Source organism: Macaca mulatta, chromosome 6 (assembly GCF_049350105.2).
Source record: "Macaca mulatta isolate MMU2019108-1 chromosome 6, T2T-MMU8v2.0, whole genome shotgun sequence".
NCBI lineage: Eukaryota > Metazoa > Chordata > Mammalia > Primates > Cercopithecidae > Macaca > Macaca mulatta.
The window spans coordinates 157,602,061-157,624,381 of NC_133411.1; the positions used below are offsets into that span (position 1 = coordinate 157,602,061).

General features: G+C 41.8%; 1 protein-coding gene across 11 annotated transcripts in view; it reads right to left on the reverse strand.

Annotated features, from left to right (window-relative positions):
* Positions 1 to 17,112, reverse strand: part of HTR4 (5-hydroxytryptamine receptor 4) — a 192,092-nt gene extending 174,980 nt beyond the window's left edge. For 3 of the 11 annotated variants that reach the window (XM_028849828.2, XM_078004497.1, XM_078004498.1), the window contains exon 1: positions 16,780 to 17,021. The gene's annotated coding sequence lies outside the window, so the exon portion shown is untranslated. Of the gene's footprint in view, positions 1 to 1,206; positions 1,374 to 3,722; positions 4,521 to 16,555; positions 16,631 to 16,779 lie in introns of those variants that run through there. The other 8 variants (XM_078004496.1, XM_028849827.2, XM_078004499.1 and 5 more) reach the window with 6 other exon arrangements.
* Positions 17,113 to 22,321: the final 5,209 nt, after the last annotated feature.

Here is a 22,321-nt window from a genome sequence, read left to right on the forward strand (position 1 = left end):
TCTCTGAGTTAACTCTTAGCTCTGATAGTCTATAGTTGTGTTTGCTAGTTTTCTAATTGAATCTTACCAAGAGGAAACTTGAAATCTGTTTATCTACATAACAGAACCACGAAACTCAGCCTGGACCCTTGGACACCTTGGCCAGGGTGAGCTAAACAGATGTGGCTGGCAGCCAGGAAGAGAATGGCAGCTCACAAGATCTGGAAAGGACCTTGACTCTCAGTGTTTTCCAATGTTTGTTTCTTAGATCCTCTAAACTTAACAGGAGCCCCCATGGTCATTTCTGGGCCTGGAGCAGACATGGGGAAGGCTCCACCTGCAGGAATCTGAGCCCCCTCCCCTAATCTGAAGCAAAGTAGCTCGGTCCACATCTATCTGTTTTATATTTTGAATGTAGAATAATATTTTGCTGGAAATATACAAGTACAAAGCCCTAACTATTGAAGCGATGGGGTTCAATTCTCTTTCCTCATCTATCTAAAATGTTTCCTGAGATGATCGCATCCATCTGGTAGCTGAAAATGCCGTACAATTACAATACTATTCACTGTAGACTCCCAAAATTGTATCCCTACGTTGAGACTTTCCCAGACGTAGACAGTGACCATCCAGCATCTCAAGATGGATGATTATAAAGCATTTCAACCTAAACTATTCCTTTCTCATCTCCAACACAAAAACCTGCTCTCTCCCAGTGTTCTCTATCTCAGTAAATGGCCCACCATCTACCCAGTGATTCAGACCAAAAAACTTCTTCTCATACCCTAAGACCAAACCATCAGCAAACTCATTCTGATGATTCCTGGCTGGGGGTGGTGGCTCATGCCTATAATCCTAACACTTTGGGAGGCCTAGGTGAGCAGATCGCTTGAGCCCAGGAGTTTGAGACCAGCCTGGGCAACATGGCAAAACCCCGTCTCTACAAAAAATTAGCTGGGCGTGGTGACATATGCCTGTAGCCCCAGCTACCTGGGGGGCTGAGGTGGGAGGATCACCTGAGCCCAGGAGATTGAGGCTGCTGTGAGCCAAGATCATGCTACTGCACTCCAGCCTGGGTGACAAAGTGAGACCGTGTCTCAAGAAAAAGGAATGAAAGAAAAAAAGTAAAAGAAAGAAAGAAAATTATTCCTACACCTGACCCTTCTCATCACCTCTGGACCCAGCACCTGGGGCCAAGCCCCCAATTTCTTTCTCTGAAATACTCACCCACATCTCCAATCTGTCTCCTGCCAGAATGATATTTTTAAAATGTAAGTCAGGTCATTTTTTGCTTGCATAAAATTCTAGTGGCTTCCTATCACGCTTAGAATACAATCCAAATTCCTTATCATAGCTAACCAGACCTTACATGGTCTGGCCCCCACTCTTCTCCAAACTCAACTGTAGCCACACCCCTCCCCTTCCCTGCCCACCAATTCACTGGTTTTACTGCTTTCCTGGGCCATAATTGTAGGTTCCCACCTCGGGGCCTTTTCACTTTGTCTCTTTTCCCTGGAATGTGACCATGTAGATTACTCTCTCACTTCCTTAGGGGTGCCGCTCAAATATCATTTCCTCAGACAGGTCTTCTCTCAACACCTAACTACAATTTCACACCCCATTTTCTAAAAATGTCTATCCTCTTTCTCTGTTCTATTTTTCCTTCTCAGTATATACATATATAGTCAATTGCTTCTTTATTTGTGATTTGTCTTGCTCACTAGAATATACATTTCAAGAGGGCATAAGACACTGTCTTGATCACTGTGACATCTTCAGTGCCCTAGAGAATTGCCTGGTATATTGTATCCTCATCATGGATATTTATTGAGTCAACTAAGTGGTTCATTAGTTTTGCAAATGAGAAAACTGAGGCTTAGGAGTTTTTGACTTCCACACTAGGAGGAAGGGGACCATCCCAGAATACAATATTGTAATTTAAAGAATAGCAAAAGTGCTCTATCTTAATTAGTTACCCTTTACAATGTGTTAATAAGTGCCAGACATTGCCCTTTTTCTCCTCCTCCAACTTTTGAGTCCAACCTCTAAGTCCAACCTCCATCCTATAGATGAAGAAGCTGAGGGTCAGAGAGGTTAACTGAATTGCTGAAGTCATACACAGCAGCACTTGACCAATCTGGGAATAGAATTCAGGACTATGAATTCCAAAACTTGAGCTTTAGCTTACATCATTCTTGTCATCTTATTATATGTCCTCCCACTGGAGCAAGAGAGTATCCTGATGAAAGTGAACATTTACCGTAATTTTCTGCTGTCCATCCATCTATTTCATCTTTCTCTGAGAATAATGTCTTGATTTTCCTTACTGGAACCAACCCTTCCCTCCTCTAATACCTAGCTCCAGTGATGAACACATAAGCAGGGCTGGTCAATCAGAATCGTCCATTCCTGGCAACAAGAATCCCTTAGCTTACTGGCTGGACCAGGGAAAGCAACACCTAACTACAGGCCTAGAATTTTTGCTAGAAAGAGCCTATCTTTCCTCTGGTGTTGTCAGACAGTTCGAAGCTGTTGGTGGCCATCATTGCCACCCCATGGGAGGAGGCTGTCTGAGAAGAAAACTAAACCGAAGGAAGGCAGGGCTGCAATACAGGGAATGCCAGTGTCCTGACAACATAATTTGAGGCTTCCAGCAGTGTCTTAAGAAAATTTTACACTTGAATGTCCTAATTACTAGAGCCAACAAATTCTTTTTCCCTCCTTAAGCCAGTTTCAGTCAGCAAGCAAATGAATGCTGAGTAATATACAATAAAATCAATATTATATTGTTTTACAGATTAAAGGGAAGAAAAGCTGGGTAGTTGCAGCTTTAAAAGACGTTAAAACCTAAAGTTTATATCATTAAAACTGCATATGGAAATGTTACAACACAAGAAAAATCTTATATATTCATAGCGTATACATTGTTACATTTTTTGCACTGAAACCCAATGAGCAAATTTAAAATGATTGCCTTTTAACAAACCAGTGAGATAGCATGCATTTTGTTAGAGAAAAAGGAACAGAGGAAGGAGGAGTTCATGATTAGTACCTATCCTAATTTGATTAATTGATTATGCCCGACTATTTTCTGCAGGGCTCACCAGGGAGAATTAATCAGAGCCATGATTATAGGAACATCTCTTGCTGGGAAGATTGCATAGGGTGAGGGGGATGTGGAAGGAACCAGTGCTTTTATCTTGAATACTTATATTTCTGGCTTCTTCACAAAACACTGCCTAGCTAATTAAAAATACAATCAACTCAGAGCATCTCCTATGCTCAGGTACAAGTTGTGTCACTTCTAAAAATTCTGCCAATTCAAATCCATTAAGACCTGGTGTGTATGTGTGTGGGGGTGTGAGTGTGTTATAATGACAGTCACGCTGTACCCTACCATCTGGGCTAAGGGACAAGAAATGATACCCTCCATACTAATCTGCTTCGGAGAAACTGTCTTAGATCATCAGAAAAAGATCATGACAAGTTCTGGAAAAGGGATGGGCAAGGAGTCAAGCAAACCCTTCTACCATGTGAGGTACAAATGCGTGTCTCAATAGTCTCTCAAGACCAAGCTTGACAAGCTCAAACCACTGGAATTACTTAAAACATTTTATCCATCATAAAAGTAAAATTGCAGCAACATGTAACTCCATCAGATTCCCTTGAGCTTCTTTTTCTTGATGGATATATTCAGAATCTGATTTTTCCTTATAATACTAGGAGGAGGAGGAAGAGCTTACCTTATTTATGCCACTCAATACCATTCCAACCCTTGGTTTTCTGGCTTTACAAGTTTTAAGGGCAAGCCCCAAAGGTAAGTGCATCCCATCTTTACCCTTGTTTTTGATTCAGAGTTCTCTGAAATATTGCTGTGGAACAGTCGTTAATGGTTAACAGAAGGTGTGTAGTTGCATCTCTGTTATAAGAAGTGTGAGCACAGGGTTCACATATGAATAGTCCCCACCTATTGGAATGAAATATCGATGTAGTTTGGTACAGTGCCAACATCTGCAAACCTGGAGATATGTCGTAACCTCACCTTGCTTTTCTCCGCTTTATTCTGTTTTCTCTGGTTTTGGTTGCATGGATGGATATTCATGCATAACTATGCTTGGATTGACCATGTTTCTTCATAGAGTATGCCTACATTTGTTAAATTTCTACATCAAAGGACATATCCCATTACTCTTCTTTCAGGACAAGTGTCAGGAGTAAGTAAAACATTATTATGTTAACAGCCAAATCAAGGGTGGGAGCCTGACATAATGGAATAATTGATTATGGCCCACTGGAGGGGAAGTCACTGGACCTAGGTCCTCCAAGTGACACTGCTACTGTCTTATTCTTAAGCAAGTCTGTTCACTATTCATGATCTCAATTTTCCCAGTTGCAGAACGGAACGGGGCAGAGGATGAACCCACGGGAGAAATGTCAAGTAATTAGAACTTCTCTAAAGTTACAGGAAATTTGTAGAATGTCTCAAATAGGTTCCTTAGGTAGAATGAAAGTAAGAGAAATGTGTAAGGCCAGATATTGGATAAGAATTACCTATACAAAGGCTTGTTGTTGGCTTTGTCACCTCACTGCTATAACCTACTACCTGCCATATGCACTAAAACACACAATCCCATCAGGATCACTCAAGCAAGCAACTCATACAGAGTCTTACAAATTCCATCATGATCATGATTTCCTAGTACTCCAAACTCTCTTGACCTTCAGTATGAAAAAAATTATCAAATCATCTGAAAACTTGCAGCAAAGAAAATACTCTCACTAAATGGAAGAAAAGAATCCTCTTCTTGGCTATTTACTTGGATTTCGTTTTCTGGGAAACATTCAGAATTTATAGGATGCTGTCCTGGCAATTTTTTAAATCTTAATCAGCTGATACATTCTCTTGAAAAGAATTTCTGCCTATAAATTAGTCCCTCACGAAAAAATCACATTGTTTATCTACAGATCTAAATTGCAGTGTACAGGTGAAAATGTGTACAAACAATTAAAAAGAAAAAAAGAAGCCTGTGTTTCACATGCTGGTAGTAAAAATGTCATTTGAACTAAGTCATTTAGAAAGATTTAGTCCTAAATTACAAGTTTCTAGCCAGTTCATTTGCATAACTGAATATCCAATACGGACACCAATTCTGTTATAATTGAAATACACCTATGCTGATAAGTACAATTAGGATGCAAAATGCTTTTAACTTTTTTCAAAGTAAACACACATTTCTCAGCTGGGTAAATAAACATATCACAGCTGGTAAGTTTAGCACCTTTGTGAAAAAACTATTACATAAAACAGCCCTTAACCAATGAAAGGATATTTAAAAGGCATACCCAATCTACCTCTTGTTAAGAGGAATGGATTACAGGAAAAATAAAGGGGTAACATACACTTCCATTTCATGTTGTGCTGAATGGGATATATCTAGTGTTTCTAGAAATCAGGGGTTTTTTTCCCCAAAGGAGAGATTTTTTTTCCCCAAAGAATACAATGAGATCCCAAGAAAACAGGACCAATTAAGTGTGAATCTGGAAATTTCATGGGAAAAAAAGAGACAATTCAGTCATTAATTCATGTGCTTTTGGAATCACTTGATTAACATTTCACTTGCTATTTGACCACAAATGATATGAGAAAAGAGATATAGTATGTGATCAGCAAGCATCTGAGAATAAATGGCATGGCATAGTCTGAAAGTCCTACTCAATAATTAGAGAAGGAATAATTAGCCTTGTCTTTGTGGCTCCAGAGGAGAAATGGGTGCAAGGCTCACGAGGAGTTTGAGACTCACTGTGAGGTAATTCATTTCAATCATCAGTGCTGTCCAATTATTGATCTGTGTGCCTTGACAAGTGAAAGGATCCACCTCAGTAGGAGGCTTAGAGGCCAGAAAGCCATCAGATAGTCACGTTTGAGGGAAATAAACAAATCTTGGATGATTCTGAATTCTGAGGAAATCCAGGAATGCAACAAGAACAGAACTAAGAGGCTGTTTATTGTAGAGCAATGGTTCTCAAGTTTAGGCATGCATAAGAATCACCTAGAGGCTTGTAAAAATACAAAGGCTGGACCTTACCCCCAAGTTTCTGATGTAGTAGATTTAGAATGGAGAATCTACATTTTAACAGATTCACAGATATTACTGCTGCTGGTGGTTCAGGGACCACTCTTTGAGAACCACCGTGGCAAAACAGCAGTTCTCCAAGTGTGGCTCACATCCCACTGGAGAAAGGATATGGTCTTAGGCAGTAGGTATCTAGAGCATTAAGTACTCATCAGATCGTATGGCAAAAAAACGTGCTCCCTTTTAATTTTCTATTTTAGTTACTGTTTATGTTGATTTAAAGGATTCAAATAGGTGCTAGTTTATCTATGAAAACCCTCCTGTTATTTCCTAATCTCTCTTTTTAAAGGAAGAATAGGTCTCAGACTCACAGGTTTTTTTTCTGGAAACACTATTGTCTTAGTTGGGACCCCAAGAAGCGGAACTCTTGATAAGGACTAAATACACATTACTAATTTGGCAGGTGCCAGTACACAGATATGGGATAATAATACAAAAAACGGAATAAGGCACAGTCAATAAAATGTGTGTTATTAAGCCACTGAAGCTTAATCTCACAGGGAAGCTTTGGGAAATGGTGTAAAACATATGCCTCAGAATTCTCCCAGACAAGCGGGTAGGATGGTGGGGTGTGGATACTCCTGCACCCACAATTTGTTGGTTAGAGCTATCCAAAGTGGAACTTGGATTCTCAGGCACCTCCAATTTATTGTGCTTGTGTGCAAAGGGGATTCCAGTAGACTGAGAGCAGCCCTCCAAAAATGTTGCAGGTTCATCATTGGAAGTCTGACGGCTTACAGAGAAATGGTCAGGGGAACTACAGGGAAATGAAGCAACACCAACATTGTCTGTTCCAGCTATTTAGCTGAAATATAATATGAATACATTGTTCTTGGTATATTGTATTTGTTTGTACAGTTATCTTCTATTTCTTGCAATTGGTACTGGTTTTCACTTTTCAATTTTGTTTCCTTATAAAATAAATTTATTTAAGGAAAATTAATTGATCTAAAGAAAAATGTTACACAGTTAATGTTCCAGATGGTATGAAAAGGTGGCAAGAATCACGAAGGAGTAAAACTCAAACGACTGAAGTTTGAGAAATGCTGGCATAATGGTTTAAAGTGGGAGTTGGCTCTTTTTTTTTCCCTGTAAATGGCTATTTACCAAGTATTTTAGGCTGTCAAGAGCATAAGGTCACTGTTACAACTACTCAACTCTGCTGTGTAGTATGAAAACAGCCATTAACAATACATAAATGATGGACATGGCTGTGTTCCAATAAAACTAAATAAATGGACATAAAAATTTGAATTTTACATAATTTACACTTGTCACAAAATATTATTCTTCTTTTGATTTTTTTGAACAATTTAAAAACGTAAACATTTATTTTTTAGCTTGCAAGCCGTACAAAAACAGGCAGTGGGATACATAGTTTGCCAACCCCTGATTCAAACCACAACCCTGGAATCTGTCCTAGTTCTATTAATTACCAATATGATGTTGGGCAAATTACTTGACTTTTCATAGCCTCAGCAGCCTCATCTGTATAATGGGGATAAACATACCAACAACCTCACAAGGTTGATGCAAAATTTAAAAATAGAAAATGAACACTTATAAAGCAGGTGCTCAATGAGTTCACAGTATGATGTTAGCCAGCTGTTGTAATAAGGTGGGTTCCACCTTTCCTGTGTCCCAATAATTTCTGGGTAGATATTTCTTACTCTGCTTCTTCACAAAGGCAGCTGTGCACCTAGTGGCCCATCTCCCCTACTTTGGGATGTGGCTACAGAAATTATTCCTCTTCTATATAGGATAAGCCTCTGAAGGCTGAGTTTGAAAAGGCCCAAAAGGTCTTGTCATTACTGATTTCAGAGGTCTGCAATTGGGAGCAGGTCAAATCAAAATTTGCATTTCATCTAAATTAACTCTTTACAACTAGTATTTTGAGTGTTACAGAATTATGCTGTTGACAGCAGTGGTTCTCAAACATTACTATATCTAAAAATCACACAGAAAACTGTAGGTTCAGGCACTGCCACATTCAAAGCATTTTTTTTTTTTTTAAGATGGAGTCTCGCTCTGTCGCCCAGGCAGGAGTGCAGTGGCCGGATCTCGGCTCACTGCATGCTCTACCACCCGGGTTCACGCCATTCTCCTGCCTCAGCCTCCCGAGTAGCTGGGACTACAGGCGCCCGCCACCTCGCCCCGCTAATTGTTTCGTATTTTCAGTAGAGACGGGGTTTCACCGTGTTAGCCAGGATGGTCTCGATCTCCTGACCTCGTGATCTGCCCGCCTTGGCCTCCCAAAGTGCTGGGATTACAGGCGTGAGCCACCGCGCCCTGCCTCAAAGCATTTTTGAATCATAAATGCCCCCGTGATTCTGATGAAGATGATTCCTGGAGAGCAGTTCAGGAGACACTGCAAGGATGGAGTGCAATCTGTCCAGGTGAGTATACCCTTCTGAAATCCTCTTTAATGAGTTTGCTGTATCTGTTTAAATGCCTCATTGGCTGAGAGACCTGGATTCTAGTATTTGCTCTGCGTGCCAAGAGAAAGGTTTCTGCAGGCATGTTTACCTCTGCTGTCCTTGCTCTATGCTATTTCTTCTGAACCTCCTGGATTAGGAAACCATTTATACAGAATTCTCCATTTCAGATATCATGTGCTAATGATCATATCCAATTAAACATGCCAGTGCAATCTCAAAAGACATAGGCTATTTACAGCCTCTTAGATGAAAATGCTTGAGCAAAATCTACATTTTTCCTAGACTAATAAAATGTCACCTCCCCAAAGGCTGCTGTCAACAATCTCCTACCAAGAGTTTCTAAACCAACCCCTGGAACAAAAAATAAAATTATACCCATAGACTTTAGAGGGGTCCGTTTAACACAGAAGAAAGGGCTCCTGGGGAAGAAGCAGAAGAAGAGCAATGGCACATTTTTATAACAGACCAAGAACCTAACCCTTCACCTGTATTACCTCATTCACCTTCACTTCACACTATTCTCATTTCACAGATGAAGAAACTGAGGCATAGGAAAGAGGAGCCACCCAAAGCAATTCCAGACAGTGACTCCAGAGCCCAGAGTTTTAACCACGAAGTTATTCCACACACACACGCACACAAACCCAGATCTCAATGATCCCCTATCTCAGCTCTCCCAGCTTAATTTACTATTACTTATTTAGCTTCTCAAAGCTTCCAGAATGTCTACCAGCACTTGAAAGACAATACGTTTTTAACTAAGGCTCAATTTTGCTCTTGGCATCATGTGACTTTGAGCTCCTCACTTTGCCCCAGGTTTATAGCTGTTCAGTGTGGTTAAGATATCCAGCCCATCTGTCTTATAGATCCACTACTATTCATGAAGTTCAAATAAGATACCTTATGTGAAAGTCCTCTGAACATTGCAAAAAGTTATCCAAAATGATAATTTCTCAGTCTGTCATTTTCATAAACCATTTTGAAATGTTGAGAAGGAAGAAAGAGTGCATTCATTTTATGAAATCATCTGTGTCAAAAATCAGATTTTCCAGAGATGTAAGGTAGATTGTAAAATACCAAAACTGCTGATCTCTGGGGGAGCAAAGAAACACTACTACTTGGAAGGTGGACTATTTTTTGTGGCTCAATGTAATGGAAATTATGGGAGCTTGAGAATCAGATGACCTGGGCACTGGACATTGCCCTGCCACTACCTGAACTTTAGTGAGTCTTTCCCTCTCCCCTTACAGGGGAGACAAAGCTGTTTGGTGGTTAATAAGGTGGTTAGGGCTGGGCTCGGTGTCTCATGCCTGTAATCCCAGCACTTTGGGAGGCCGAGGCTAGTGGATCACCTGAGGTCAGGAGTTCGAGACCAGCCTGGCCAACATGGTGAAACCCTGTCTCTACTAAAAGTACAGAAATTGGCCGAGGTGGGCGGATCATGAGGTCAGGAGATCGAGACCATCTTGACTAACACGGTGAAACCCCATCTCTACTAAAGATACAAAAAATTAGCCGGGCGTGGTGGCAGGCGCCTGTAGTCCCAGCTACTCGGGAGGCCGAGGCAGGAAAATGGCGTGAACCCAGGAGGCGGAGCTTGCAGTGAGCGAGATTGCACCACTGCACTCCAGCCTGGGCAACAGAGTGAGACTCCGTCTCAAAAAAAAAAAAAAAAAGTACAGAAATTAGCCGGGCGTGATGATGCATGTCTGTAGTCCCAGCTACTCGGGAGGCTGAAGCAGAAGAATCACTTTAACCCAGGAGGCTAAGGTTTCAGTGAGCTGAGATTGCGCCACTGCACTCCAGCCTCGTTGACAGAGCAAGACTCCATCTCAAAAACAAAACAAAACAAAAAAGAAGGTGCTTTGGAGATTCAGACTGCCAGTGTTAAGTACCAGCCCAATTACCACCTCATGAGTGACCTTGGACCGGTCATGTCACCTGTCTTGGTTTGTTTCCCCAACATAAAAGTAAGAATAAGAAACAACAACTTTGCAATCATCCAAAGAACGGATTGGTGAATAGATACACAGAAATATGACAAAGCAACTATGGTAAAATTAGAATTACAGAATCTTTTTCGTGACTATATGAGTGTTCACTATATAGCTCTTTCAACCTGTCCCTTAAGTATGTATTTTCATAATAAAATATTGGAAAATAAGCCTCAAAAAGGGCAACAACAGAGTTTTTAGAAAAGTTAAATGAGATACAGAGCTCTCAGCAATGCTCATGAAGGTGCTTGGCGTTCAGTGATGACCTACTGTGCGGGTTGAAGATGAGATACAATCTGTGAGTTAGAGTCGTGCTAGGTGAACAGATGTGACAAACATGAGCAGAATGAGAAGCCAGGCCACATGACACAGAAACCAGGTGGACAGAGGGGAGCCAGGATGTGCCCACTGAAGTATCAGAGTCGAAGAGAGGTGCACGAATGGAAGGATCAGGATGTTGTGCCTGGGTTGCCTAATGTGGGGGAACCTCAAAAAGAAAGGCAGATCGTCTTTATTACAAGCCACAGTATGTGATTCTCCATCCAACATCCCTTTCAAAGAAGAAAAATACTGGCCTTGAAGTCAAACCTGCATTTAAATCCCGTCTTTGCCATACTAGTTGTGTGATAGGAGGGGACATTTATTCAGGCATCCACTACACCACTTGTCACTGGAAAACTTTACCACCACCACAAGATGAGCCTGTGGCAACTATGCTTCTGTTATGACTTCTTGGTCATAAACAGTTGAGCCAATCAGATTCTCTTTCTTGAGAATCTGAACTAAGAGAACAGACTCCTAGGAATGTGTCAAACTAATGGCAGAAGCAATGTGGAAAGGGTCATGAACTCCAGGAGCTGAGTTTTCTAGAATTGGCTGTTTTCCCATCCTTCCTGGAGCCCAGTTCCTTAACTCCATCATGAAAGCACCATTGTTTTTTCAATAAATCCCAATTTTTTGTTTAAGTAGCCAGCATTGGCTTTTATTATGTATAACCAATAAATATATTTACTAATACACCTAGCCTTCTAACTAATACAAGAGTTTAAGTGTCTAGGCCTTAGTTTTCTCATCTGTAGATGAGAGAGACAATACTTCTCTCAGAAGTTCCTAGAAAAATCAAAGACTAGGTGCACGAAATATACATACGATAAATATTCAATAAACATTATTTAAACTAAAGCTGAGTTTCAGAACAGATCTTTTTGAGCAAGTGCTTAGAGACATCTTGCTTGGATGGGGAATGTGTGATCGTGAAAAAAAAAGAAGCTAATATTCAAGAAAAAGGAAGGAGTTGATTGAATTTGAAATTCGGTTTTAAAAGAAACTTTCTGATTGAGATATCAAACATTAAATTAGTTCTACGTAAATATGCAGACTTAAATTTCTGTTGGGTTTCTCCATAGCGCTAATGTGGATTTGAAAAGGAAAGAAATACAAACTTCATGGACAGATAATATATTTTTCTTAACTTAGAGAGACTCTTCAGAATTTATCTGGCAGTAGACAAGATATTAAAGGACTTTTGATTTGGATTACTCTGTGAGTAATGAGGAAATTTATCATCCAAATTAAGGTAGCAGTGGGGGTAGGTGAAGACAAGGAACATGACAAGATCTAAGACCAGAATTAATTCAACCTAGAAGTACAATTGCTGAGAAAAAGCAAAGGTTTTTCTGAAACTCAAAATAAGAGGCAAAGCTTAGATGCTTAGTAAGAAATGTCAATTCATCCCTAGTAATTATTGACCTTTCAGTCTTGTTCCACTCATTGATTCTCATTAATCCAAATGTTTAGTTATCTTAAAATCAGATATATTTTCATTCCAAAAATCCAAGTGGCTGGATTGTGAGTTTCATTTTTGTTCTTTAGGTCTTAACCCAATAGTTCTCAGATAGTGGTCTCAAGACGTGGAGCAACATCATCACCTGCGAACTTATTAGAAATGTAAATTCTCAGACCTTAACCTAGGTGAATCAGAAACTTTGGGAATGAGGACCAGCAATCTGTGTTTTTTTAAAATTAATTTGTAATTTTTGTGGGTACATAGTAGGGTGCACGAGATGTTTTGATACAGGTATGCGATGTGAAATAATCACATCATGATCATGTAAAATGGGGTATTCATCCCCTCAACCATTTATCCTTTGTGTTACAAACAGTCCAAATATTCTGTCACTCATGCAAGTATGAGAACCACTGTCTTAACTCAACCATGAGGCTGGTAAAGCCAGCGCTCTATCATTTATTCACTGGCAGTTACCAAACCTGTGAATTTGTTGACATAGGGTCTTAAAAAAACAGTCAACCTTTTTAGACGTGCCTTAGATTTGCAAGCATATTAGTAATTGGTAAATGGTAAGGCAGTCATTGTTACTCAGACTATATTTAAGGCTAGCCCTATGAATAAGTCTACTTGGTAGCCATTTACATTGTATTTCCCTCTGTTCAATCTGTACTACTTTCTACTGCCTCAATAGTATAAAAAAGTCAACAGCATGGAGAATGGAGGAATCAAGGGGCAAATCAAGAAGAATAAAGACAGAGCTTTTTTTAAAAAAATGGCAACTTTAATTTTGACAAGAGAAGAAATATCTAAAGTTTAGATTGATGGTAAGGAGAGCTTAATGGAAAAATTAAGGTATAATTCATTGTTCCTTTCTCCATCCCTCCTCTCCCCTGCACCTCCCCACTTTTCCATTACCCAACCCTGCCGCACCCCTCTCACTCTGCATATGCCTTTGAGCTATTTCTGAATAACAGAGAGGGGGTGAAGACATAAAAATGAGATAAATCACATTTCAGCTGAACACAACGCACAGCCTCATAGTCTCTAGCCTGTTTTCTAGAGGGAGACTTGGATATACAACCGGGCTTGAGGATACCTAAGTGCTTTTCCACCCTGTAATACCAAGATCCCGTTCATGCAAGGCACTGTAATATGGAGGTTCAGAGCATGGATTCTGGAATCAGACAACACACAATTTCATCCCAGCTTCACTGATCCATAACTGAGAAAACTTGGGCACATTATTTTACCTCTCTAAGTCTGAGTTACCGCATTGCTAAAATGAGAGTAACAGAAGTGTGTATCCTATGAATCCTTTCATAGGATTCTTAATGAAGATTAAATAAGATCATTCTCATTAAGCATTTAGAACAGTGTCTGGCACATATCAAGGTCTAGATTAATGTGAGCTATTAAGATTATTATTATATTGCCTCCCAAATGCTTCTCAGCCTTCAGCAGCATGTTGAGCATTTCCAGGCATAGCAACAAGGCAGTGAAAAGCAGGAGGGATAAAGGTAAATGTGTGAGGGTGGTAAAGTTGGAAGCGGGTGGGAAGGCAGCTAGCAACACAGCAATTCATCTATTTATTTAAAAACTTTGTTGTAAGATGTTTCTATACAAGGTTACAAGACTCGTGTTTGAATTACAGCAGTGGTTTTCAAATGGAGTGGTGGGAGGAGGGGTATTTTGCCCACCCACCCTCCGGGACATTTAGCAATGCCTAGAGAAATTTCTGGTTGTCACAAGTAGGAGTTGCTACTGGCATCTAATGAATGCCAGAGATGCTGCTGAACATTCTATGATGCAGAGCACAGTCCTCACAACAACGAACTATCTAGCTCAAAATTCCAATAGTGCCAAGAAATCCTGAATTACTGCATGGTGTGAAGTTAGCTTAATAAGGCTGGACACATTTTTCAATATTCAAAAAAGCAATGATATGGAAGATTGAATTTTCATATCAACAAATTGATTGGTTAAATATCAGAAGGTAACCATAAGAAATTAGGTGAAATGTTTCCTGCTACAAACAAGAACATCAATGGCAATCAGAGAATTCTAGCATTGAGAGAATCCTTGGAAATGATCTAGTGACTAGATTCTAGTTGAAATCATTCATCACATTTCACAGGTGAAGAAACCGAGACTTAGAAAGGTAAAGAAACTTGATCTATGTCACACAATGATGCTAAAGCCATCCTCCAGATTCTTCCAAAAAACTAATTTAACTTGTTAGTCAGATAGTGATAATATTAAGGGTGTTCAATTCATGTATTTGCTTTGCATTTTTTCAGTGATCATAGTCTATATTTATTCCTATCTCCAGAAATTCCCAAATAAGGGCCTTACCTGATAAGGTGGTAGCAGTGGGAATGAAAAAGAAAAACAAAATAGATTTAAGAGGTATTGAGGGAAAAATAGATAAAACCTGCCTATTGATGAAAACTACGGCAGCTACTGATGAAGGAAGAGGAGGAATAAAAAGGTGACTTCACTTCCCAGCCTGGGTGATGTAGAGGATGGTGGTGTTCAATCACAGGTGGAAAAATCAGGAGGCGGCTTGGGGTAGCAGGATGCTTATGTTGGATTTCAGGTGCTGTCCTTTAGTCTGTGAAGTTGGGGAAGGAGATGAGGAGATGAACAGAATCAGGGAGGTCCAGAAGAGCAGGGTGAAAGAATATACATTTGATTTGTTGGCTTCAAGGATGCTTTTGCCCCCAGAAGGAACAGCATCAGGACTGAAATCCAGGTAACTCAGAGGAACCAGACACACTACTGTCCTCTGGGCCCTGGGGCCTCCTTGTGCTCCATATGAGCTGGACTAAATGCTACCTGAAGCTCTTGCTAGCTTCAGTGAGCTACAGTTCTCCTAGCATTTAAATGATGACTGTAGCTCTCCTCTATAATAATTATTATAATAAGGATATTTCCCACAGGAGGGAATGATGCAAACATAAGAGAGATTTTAAGATGAGAATGCATGAGGAAAATAAACATGATTAAGAAATGACTTGCTAACGCGGCAAAACCTCTTTACTTTTTACTAATTTTTTTTCCTGACACTTGTATATTTCCTAGGTGAGAGCTGCTCTTCAGAACTCTGCAGGTCTCATCCCTGCCCTGACTTTTTCCTTGTTTCCAGGGCACTGCATCCACCACCCACATCCTTTTCCTTCAAAACCCGTGCTCACCAGGAGCACGCAGCAACATCTCCCTTGGTCACTGATGCTGAAGTTCCATTCCGGCGACAGGGTAAATATGCACTACTGCCCACCACAGTCACCCACAGCTTTAAGGGCCAGAGAATCCATCCCAGCGATAGAAGACAGGGAGGGCAAACTCGAACCAGTGTCCTTCCATCAAAAGCCTCCTTCGGTTCATGTCAAACCTATACCCTAAGAAACATTCTATTTCTTCCTTTGATTGGACCAAATGGAAATCAAGCCAAGATTTTCTCTTAACATTGAACTCTAGGAAGACAAGCTCATGCCTACCACTTTTTCACCTCTGCCAGCTGCCACTTCCTTGTATCAACAGCCGCTTCTTTCAAAGGCAACTAACAGCACAGTGCCGCACAGGGTAGCAAGCTGTGAGGAGATGCATCTGAAATTGGGATTGGGATTCTGTGAAAGGCAACTGCAGGATGGTTGCGAGTACCAGCAGTGACCGCCAAGGCTTTATGCAGCCCCACACACTCGTGGCCACATATACACACACATCCAAGTGGACGCTCAAGACACACTATCTTGTCTCTCTCTCACACACACACACACACACGCATGCACAGCACAGTCTCTGGGCTGCACATCAAGGACCAGCCATACAGTCCACACACACATCCAGTTACACACTTGGCTATGGATGCACAGCCTGTGCGTGCTTTCTCTTACAAACACGCACACACACAAATCTTTACATACACAACCTCCCTTGTATAGTCAGTGAGCACATATGCAGTTTCACAAGTACTTACATACACAAGTGCAAAGCAACAGCCCCAAGCCTACAGTGATCCCACGCTGGAAACACGTCGTATACAACCAGCCAGCCCACCTACACCCTGAGCCGCCCCGCAGCCCACCCTGCCGCAAAGTCAGGTCTCCTGAGTACTGAACCCCCAAGCCCCCGACCCCGTCGTGCTGCCCCGCCCCCGCCGCGTCCCCACCGGCACCCGTGGGCTCCTGGGGTCCCGACCCCCAGCGCACTTGCCGCACATACCCGCTGCCGAAGGCGACGGAGCGAGGCGCCCTGGCAGATTCAAGCGGCCACCCCCAGCCGCCGAGCCGAGCTTCTGCCGCCGCCGCTGCCGCTGCGCTCCCAGCAGCTGCCTGCGCCCTCCCCACCGCCCCCTCGGGTGCGGGCTCCAGCCCCCGCGCTGGGGAGCCGGCGGGCTCGAGGCGCGGGCCAGGGGCTGTGGACGCAGGACCCCAGCTCCGGATCACCTGGGCTCGCTGCGCATGGTTCTTCTCCCCAACCGAGCCGGACTCCACGGGATCAACAGCCCCCAGCCCCGGTGGTCCCCGCTGCCCTGCCCGCTGCCGCCCCCACTGGGCGCCAGGGACAGCGGGGGTGCTGCTCTGCTAGCACGGCGCACAGGGGAGTGGGCGCAGAGGCGGGCTGGGGCGATCTCACCCGCTCCGGGCTGGCCAGCACGCGCCCTCCCTGGCGGGAGCGCTGCCCATCTGATGGAGGTCAGGCGGGAGCCCTGGGTTGATTGCAGGCTCCTGGGTGACCTTGGACAAGTTGGTTAGCCTCTCTGAGTGCCGACTTCCTCTATTCAAAGATAATAAATATGAAAGCGTTTGTGGTGTCCTGTGCCAGGGAAATCCTGTCCCTGTATAGTTTACTTCCTTCTTATGCCTTTGCCTCTGCCAGAGCGGGGAGAGTTTGGGAGCAGGGTTCAGAGCGAGCTTAGTAGCACCTTGGATATAAGACTCAAGTTTTTCAGAGGCAATGATTCCATTTGCCTGAAGTCTTCCTAAATCATCCTGTCCATATTGATAGTCTACTCTTTGCTGTCGTAGCCTGTCCTCCCAGCTTTGAACACCTGTGACCTTGAGCATGTAATTAAACAAGAGTCAAGCCTCAATGCTCCCATCTGTAACACGGGCATAAACTCACGGTTGTGTGGTGCTGGTGTGCCACTTAGTGAGCTGCAGTATCTGTGAGGGACGGTGACAGAGTGAAAACCGTTTTTCCTCAACACGTGTGAAAAAGCCTCAAATTCCAAGGATAAAATAATTCAAGAGTTAGACTAGTCATGTTGGGAAGGGCAAGGGCGAGCAGAGCCTTCCTTCACAGGAGGCAGGCAGGGAGCAAAGGGGGTAATGGGTGAGTAATTCACCTCCTCAAGGGCCACTGAGGCCTCCTGGAACCTAAACAAAACAGAGAAACTGTGGACAGTGATTAACTTCTGAAAGTAAATAAATCTGCCAAGACAATCTTAAAAAATATTAACTTACAATTGTGAGCACATCTCAAGTGAACTGGAAATTTAAATTGACCAACTTATTCATGCTAGAAACCTTTGAATTGGTCCCTTTCTTAGTTTCTCTCTGTTGATATGCCTTGTCTCTCATTTTCCCTCTATTTTGTTAGGTCCGTCCTTCTTCCTCATGGTCTATATTTCTTCCCCATCTTACTCTTACACTTTTTTCTCTCTTCTTTCCTTCTCCTCCCATCTGAGTTCCCATTCTGTGTATCTCTTCTTCACCATCTTTGTGCCGAGTTTTTATCTCAACATCTCTCAGCCACTTCCACCTATTAGTTCTTTCCCTGTTGTGTATGTCTTGAATATGTATTTATCTCATATCCCCTATGAAAAATGTAAAAGCAGAGGAGCTGTAGATTATTTCTCTAACGACAATAAGATCTGAACTTGAATTTACCACTATTCCCCTTCCCTAAACCAAACACCTCACTTAAATGACACCATTATCCTCACTCATGGATGCTCAAAGCCTGAATCATCTTTGACACCTCCACCTCTGTTCCCCTTCTCCCCACTTTCTACTCAAACATTTGCCAATTCCTGGGAAGTCTATTCCCACTCTGTCATTTGCATCTGTCCCTTCCTTCTTATTTCCACTGGGCCTAATTATATATCTATTTTTTGGTAATCATCAAAGATTTTCTAACTGGTCTTCTCTCCCTGCAGTCCATCTTCTTTACTGAGGTCAGCATGGTCTTCCTCAGGCAGATAGATCCCCAACAGCATCACTCTTTGCTCTAAAACCCTAATACCCATGAAAGGTAGAAAGCAGCTCCCCAAAGATATCCACGTCCTAATCCCAAGAACCTGTGGTTATGTTACCTTGCATGGCAAAATGGACTTTGCAGATGTGATTAAGGATTTTGAGATGGGAAGATTATTGTGGATTATACAAATGGGTCCTTAAAAATATTGTTAAAAGTAACAGAGAGAGGTAAAAGAAGAGGTCAGAGTGAGAGGACATAAGGACTCAACCTGCTGTCACTGGCTTTGAAGACAGAAGAAGGGGCCTATGCCAAAGGATGCTGATGGTCTCTGGGAGCTGGGGAAGACAAGGAAACAGATTCTCCCCTAAAGCCTCCAGAAAGGAAGGCAGCTCCACAGGCACCATGATATTAGCACAGTGAGATCAATGTCAGATTTCTGATCTAGATAACTGTAAGATAATGAGTTTGTGTTGTTTTAAGCCACCAAGTGGTAATTCGTTGCAGCAGTGACAGGTAACTAATGCAACGCTTCTCCTTCACAAATGGAGTTACACACAAATGCTTTATCTTGTTATTAGCATCGATTTAGGTAGTCAGATTTTCAGCCATCTTACTATACCCAAAGCTTCTATTTCAAGCAGTCTATTCTTCAAATGCTTTCTTTTCTTTCCTGCTCTGTACCAGTGTTCACAATACCCTCTCTTCTGGAATGCCCCCTACATGATGCCAGTCCTACCACTTGCCAATGCCCATGAACTCCCTGGAGTTATTCCTGACCTCTCCCTTCTTTACTTCCACAGAACCCTCTGTTTGTATTTCTCAAGGTGTGTCTCATATTCTCATTTTAAATAGTGCTTTCTAGTGAGAGAGAAGGGAACAAGAAGACTTTACACACACACGTTGAAACTGCTTCTGGCTTGCTGTTCTCAGAATGCTGTGTTTATGCCTCTCCCGTGGCAGTGGCCACCACACTCTGTTGTTTGTGAGTTATTTATGGGTCTGCATGGCTCACTGGATTGTGAATGTCTCAAAGCCAGAAACTAGATCTTGCCTCCTTTCGTATGCCTCCAGCCCCTAGAACCATGCCAGGCACACAGTAGGGACTTTATAAATGAGCTTTAAATATATGAGTGAGGAGGACAGGTGCAATGTCTGGTTGTATTGAACAGACAGGGATATTAATACATTTTTCTTGCACGATCTGTTTCTATTTAGTTGGGCTAACCCATTGAAGCACCTCAGTTAATGCAATGTGGTTTTAAATGGGGCCACTTTGATGCATACCTTGAAATGTATACCATTTTTTGTTTTGTTTGTTTGTCTTGTTTTTACTGAAGAAGAGATACAATAAAAGGGCTCTTCATTTTTCAATCAACTTTTTTAAGGGCTATTTTTGTGAGTAAAAGCATTATAAACGTGCAAAGTATTTGGCCCAGCAATTCTATTTCTCAAAATGTATCCTAAGGGTAATAAGCTTATGCATACAAGGATTTGCCTAAAGGAATGTTCACTGCAGGACCTTTTATAAGAGTGAATACTTGGAGAGAACTGAAATGTTTAATAATGAGAGATTCACCACTTAAACTGTATTATCCCTCCCATGAGATATGCTCGGGTATTGAGCATGATTTTGTCAATTGATATTCATTGTATAAAAAGATGTTTGTGGATATGCTTATATTCTTTCTATGCTTGTCTGAACTTTCTAACTACCATACAATAGCCATATATTTAAAACTTTCCATTTTTTTTATAAAACTGTTTTGCCTCCAAAAGGCATCATATAAAACTTTCATATTTATCCAACTTTCAAGAAAATTCATCTACAGATGGGATTCAATTCTCTGATTACGATGAAAGAAGAGAAAAGTCATAAAAGACTTAAAATATAATCTGGATACATCTTTATTCTGTTAATTTATTCACTCTAGGAATATTTATTATACCATCTTAATTAAGGCCTCTGAGAGCAAACAACAGAAACAGATTCTAGCTACCTTAAACAAAAGAAAATGATTGACATAATATGAGAAACTCACAGAACCACTGAGATACCAGGAAGCAGGCTTGGAGAAGCAGGCACCAGGAGGGCTCTAGAGAACCAAAAAGCAGAAAGCACAGCAACCGGTTCACAGACAAACTCAACCAAGATGCCACAGCATCACTCCCGACATGGTGAATGGCTTCCACAAGTTTTCCATCCTTGGGTGGGTCACTCTCCCAAACTCAGAGTCCCTGGAGAATACACTGGATGGCCAAAGTCAGCTATGTGTCTTTTTTTCCCTTGTTCTGAGTCAGAGGATTGGAGGGAGAGGCCCCGGTCCTATCGCTATGACTATACACAATGGGCAATATATTTTCCCAGTAAACTGAGGATGCTGTTAGGAAGGTAACATGGAAGCTGGCAGCCTAAATGCCCCCTACGTGTCCCTGTCCCTGCAATGTGCCGGAGACCTGTGCTGTTCAGGCCACAGGCTCAGCTTCCCTGCCAAGGACCCTGTACAACCAGCTCAGTGGAGCTCCCGGGCCAGAAACACCACTCAAAGAGATGGTGTTCTTTGATTCTATTATTTCACTTACACACTTGAACATGTTAAGGTTTTCTATTGCTAATTTATTCTAGTCTACAGAAACAAATTATACTTGTTTCTGTTCTGGTTGTCCACACCATACTTTGCTTAACTGGTACAAATACCCTGCTACGTACTTACTACATAGCAGCCTGCCAAACGGCCTGGAGTGTGTCATCAGCACCATGCCATGGAGATTATCTTAAAAGTCTCAAAGTTTGTTTTAAACCTATTGTATTTAGGGTGCCTTAGCTACAGAAAAGAGCTGTGTGGTGTGGTGTGTGTGTGTGTGTGTGTGTGTATGTGTGTGTGAGAGAGAGAGAGAGAGAGAGAGAGAGAGAAAAAATAGAGAACAAAGAGAAAGGAACAAGGAAGATGGAAATTAAATTCCAAATTTAAATTGCTAAAATAAATCAATGCTTCTCTTGAATTCACAAACTTGAAGCCTGCATACCTTCCATCCACTTAAGAGCTGTTAAAATTTAAACAGTTACACAAAGAGTTTTAATGCAGCTGCAAAAGCATGGAAACCAAACTGTAAATACCTTTCCCATAATAAAGCGAGGGTGACTGGCTTTATTTTAATAAACACCACAGAGTAAATAAGATCCTAGAGCAAGACACTGTGTCATATATGGGCACATGGGTCATTCACAGACATCTCAGTTTACCTGACAATCATCCTATGTCAGGAAGGCACTTCTAACAAAACCTCCTCCAAATAAAGTTGGAAATGGAGAAACCTTTGCACATTGTTGTTTGTGAGAGTCAAATCTACAGCAGAGGGCCATGCTTATCCTTATTTTGCTATATGCTCTGAAGTGTATGATTATCTCCCACTCTCCCAAACCCACATCAGATTAATGGGTGGGTCTTGTGGCTCAGACCTTTCTACTCAGCTTCTGGGGAGCTCTCAGGTTCTGGAACTTGCTTCCCTTCCCATCCGAGCTCACAGCGCTCTCTCACCTGCTGTGCTGAAGCTATGCTGGGCTTTAGGTTTCTAGTTTTACGCACAGCTCTTTCTTGTCCCAGGACCTTTGCATTTACAGTTTCCCAGACCCGAAACACTTTCTCCTCTGTTTCAGCATAAATATCTCTTTTTACGGGTTTTTACAGGTACAGGTTTCCCTGGACCATTTATCCCTCACTGCATTATTTTCTGTCCCAAGCCTCTGTTGATGGCACTCATAGCCCTTATCTCACTCTGTAACTAACT